We start from the raw sequence: 4699 nt of genomic DNA on the forward strand, positions 1-4699 counted from the left end.
TATGAAGGAAGAGCACCGGAAGAGTGAGCACATAGTTGTTCAGGTGGCTTCCTTTGATTATGATAGCTTAGGGATACTGACTATTCATCGGATAGTATGGGCTCCATATTGGGGTGGTGTGTGTTAGGTTCTGATGGAGGAGGCGCACAAATCGAGGTTCTCCATCCATTCCAAGGCGATGAAGATGTATAGAGATCTTCGTCCTGGTTATTGGTGGCCCTGCATGAAGCAAGATGTAGTTTGGTATGTGGAGAGGTGCTTGACTTGTAGGAAAGTCAAGGCCGAGCATCAGCGACCTCACGGCAAGATGCAGCCGTTGTATATTCCCGTTTGGAAATGGGAGGATTTTACCATGGATTTCATTACGAATTTGCCTTGGACTACACGCAGAGTGGATTGGATTTGGGTCATCGTGGATTGATCGACCAAGAGAACGCATTTTCTCCCAATTTAGGAGAGTATGTCTACGAAGAAGTTGACTGAGGTATACATCATGGAGGTCGTAACACGACATGGGGTGTCGGTTTTGGTGGTTTCAGACAGACACGTCCGGCCCACTTCTAGATTTTGGAAGAGATTCCATGAAGAGTTGGGTACTCGTCTCCATTTAAGTATGAATTTGCACCTGCAGACAGACAGTCAGAGCGAGCGGACTATCTAGACCTTGGAGGATATGCTTCGAGTGTGTGTTTTGGATTTCGGTGGGAGATGGGATATGTATCTTCCATTAGCAGAGTTTTTGTATAACAACTATCACACCAACATTGATCGACCTCCTTTTGAGATGCTCTATGGGAGGAAATGCAGTATCCCAATTTGTTGGGGTGAGGTCAGTCAGTGAGTTATGGGAAGTAGTGAGGTGGTACTCAAGACTACTGTGTTGATACAACAAGTTCGTAGTAGACTCCAGACATCTTAGAGTCGTTAGAAGAGCTATGTCGACAAGCACCGATCATATCTAGAGTTCCAGGTTGGGGACATGGTTCTCATTAAGGTGTCACGTTGAAAAGGTGTCATCTGATTCAGGCAGATGGGCAAATTTGGCCCCACGTACATCGGTCCTTTCAGGGTTTTGGCCCGGGTGGGTCGGGTTTCTTATCACTTGGATCTTCCCGAGGATCTTAGTCAGAAGTCTCTGTTGCGGAAGTGTTTAATGTATGGTTCCGCAGTGGTTCCATTGGAGGGTATAGGTGGATGATCGCCTGAATTATATCGAGCGACTGGTGACGATTCTTGACCGGAAGACGAAAACCTTGAGGAACAAGGTTTTTGAGTTAGTGAAGGTCCAGTGGCAGCACCGCAAGGGTTTGGAATGGACATGGGAACCAAAGGACGAGACGAAAGAGCACTACCCATATTTATTTGAGGCAGCGGACTTCGAGGATGAAGTTTGATTAAAGTTGGGGAGAATTGTAACATTCAATTTTCTGGTAAGTTTCCTTTTAGCTCTTTTATGAAATTATTTTCATTTTGGTCCTTGGCTAGTATGTGGGGCATACTCTATGAGCACGCTTAGCATACTAGCTATCTGCTTGTCGTGGGCATCACCCACGTACGCTGGGCGTATGTGGGATTACGCTGGGTGTATGCATGGTTTGGGAAAACCCTAATTTTTAGTGTTTGCACCCTATTTAGACCTCATTATAGCACCTCTTGGACATGTTTGACCAGCCTCCATGTCCCTTTACTTTGAAAACAAAACCATAAGTGCCTCTTGTGAGTTTTGAGCTTGTAAGTGTGTTTTTGGTAGTGTTTTAGTGAAAGAAGAAGAAGAACTCTTGGTGATTGCTTGGAGGGATAACTTGAACTAGTAGATCCATAATTACCTTCTCATTTGCAAGCCTTTTTAGGTAAAAAGCTCTCACCTTGAAGGTCATTTGTGCTAGATCTACTTTATGGTGTTATTTGTGCATTTTTTAGTCTTTTGAGTTAAAGTTGAGCTTTTGACCTACTCCAAAAGCAATGGATGCTAGATCCTAGCTCCACTAAGGCCCCCATGTCCATAAAAATGCAAAATTTATAGAGGATATTGGTCCATGCAAGTATTAAAATCTTTATTAAGCTTCTTTTTTAGTATTGGGTCCCATTAAGCCATGCATGAGTGTAAAGTTGCCAACTTTATGTGATAAGTCACCCTTCGGGACCAGATCTGAGAGTATAGCAAAAATTCTTAACTGATTAACTGCCTAATGAAGAGAACTAGTAATCAGGGGAGTATGTTGGGCGTACGAGCTGAGTACGCCCTGCGTACTCAACCCTTGGGCATTTTGGGCTTGGCCTTCTCGGTTTGGGCCATAATTTGGGCTTTCTAAGTTTGGGCCTTGTTCATCCATTAGACTTTTGATTTGGGCTTTTGACTAGTATTTTGGGCTTCCTTGGATTTAGGCCCATGATGGATTTTAGGCTAAATTTGGAAGATTGGACCATATTTGGGCCTTGGGTTGTCATTTATGATTTGGGCCTTTGGAGTAGTTGGGCTGGGCCCTAGTTTTGGGCCAAATAAGAAAAAGGGTAAAATGGTCTTTTACCCTGGTTATGGGCTAAGTAGCTTAGATTATTGGTTGGGTCAAGATCCAATTAATAACTGGATATTATGTTGATGATGGTAGCACGAGGATTTTCCGGACCAGCAGGCAGATATTCTTTTTTGCATATTCCAGCAGCTAGAGGTGAGTTTCCTCACTGTGTTTTAGCAGGTCAAAGGTACCAATGTCGGCCCATGGTTTGTTATGTTAAGATGTTAGATGTCTGCGTGACTCTTGCATGTGTTATGTGCTTGTATGCTTATCGAGCGGGGCCACCCGATGACTATTCTGTATGCTATTTATCTTTGTGATTATTGCATGTACTATGTGTTTATCTGTTATATGTTTATATGTATACCGGGCGGGCCCGATGACTGATAGATCTGTATACCGAGCGGGGCTCGATGACGGGTAGGGCCCATTATATGTTTATTATGTATGGTATGTGGTATTTCGGGGGAACTCACTAAGCTTTGTGCTTACGGTTTTCAGTTTATGTTTTCAGGTACTTTTGGTTCGAATGGGGAGAGCCCGTGATAATTGCAGTGCACACACCACCTCATTCTACATTTTATGATTATTCTGTTGTTTTATGATGTAGTTGATACACTTTGTTCCACCATGGTTTTATGATGATGTTTTGGACAATAATTTTATTAATTTAAAATCGAAATTTTTGGTCTTAATTTTTGGACATTTCAACCAATCTTGTCCTACCCCATCTCTTTATTCTTTCCTACTTTCGTACCCGCTATTGACTAATTGACTCATACATGTTTCATCTCCGACATCCACCACCGTCAACTATCACTATAAAACAATACCAAATCAAATGAAAGAAAAAAATCTCAACCAAACTAACATAAATTAATCATATATTTTCTTTTTATTTATCTTCTTACTTACTAGATTAAAACAAATGTCAGAATCAATATAGGAGATTAAATGAGAGAAACAATAGATTTCATATGTCAATATTTGATATGAGTAGGAAGAAAATTATGAAAAAAAAAGTATGAGGATATTTAATTTTTCAAATTAAATATTGAAAGTCCACAAAAATTATATCTAAAACCGAAAATATTATTTTCTTTCAGATTTCTGGTTTTACAACTAAAATATCTTTCTAATTTCGTATCCTCTATATTTTCCTACCATGGTGTTTACTTTTCGGGAAAAACTCAGAAAAACCCAACATATTTTCATCAAATGTTAAAAAGAACCACTATATTATTTTTTAGTGCACTAAAAAACCTAATATTTTCTGAAATTCTTATATAATGTTTTCTAACCTTAGAAAAACCTATTTTTTTTCTTGAAAGGATTAAAAAGACCCTTATATTATTCTTTTTAGTGCATTTAAACTTTCATATTTTAAAAAAAAATTTAATCTAATGAATTGTAACAATCAAAACGTTGAGAATCGATTACCTACCATTTTTGGCTATCTAGGATTTACCGAGTTCAATGCCTTAAATGATACATTTAAAAAAATATAAGAGTTTTAACATACAAAATAATAATATAATGGTTTTTTTAAGACTTTGATAAAAATATGTTGGGGTTTTATAAGGTTTTCCCTATTTTTTCTCGGGTTGGCAGGAACTGTTGGAATTTGTTTCCTACCATGATTTAAGCTACTTCATCTCCGACGACCATTTATGTTGCGTTTAGTTACGGAAAAACAGTTTTCACTTTCTGTTTTTCGTTTTTCCTTTTCAATTTTCATTTTTCGTTTTTAGTTTTTAGTTTTCACTGAAAAGTTTAGAAAACGCGTTTAGTTAAAACTTATTCATTTTTCATTTTCAGTTTTAGAAAATTAGAAAACGCGTTTAGATGTGTATATTTTCATCGATTTTCATTTTTAGAAAACGGCAGCGGTGGTAGGGTAAGGGTGGGGTCAGCGGCGCGGGGCAATAGTGGTGTCGATGATGGCAACGGTGGTGGTGGTGGTGGCAGCAACGACGGTGATGCTGGTGATGGGGTAGTGGTGGTGGTGATGGTATATCGGTGATTGTGGTAGTGGTGTTTGGTGGGTGTGTGTGTGTGCTTGTGTGTTTGTAGGTGTGTGTGTGTGTGTGTTTATAGGGGTGGGGGTAGGTGTGGGTGTGTGGGTGTGTTTTTGTGGCGGTGTAGGTGTGAGTGAGGGTTGGGTGAGTGTGTATTTATAGTGT

This window comes from Lactuca serriola, chromosome 8, assembly GCF_051521515.1.
Source record: "Lactuca serriola cultivar US96UC23 chromosome 8, Lser_US96UC23_V15, whole genome shotgun sequence".
In the NCBI taxonomy this organism is placed as follows: Eukaryota; Viridiplantae; Streptophyta; class Magnoliopsida; order Asterales; family Asteraceae; genus Lactuca; species Lactuca serriola.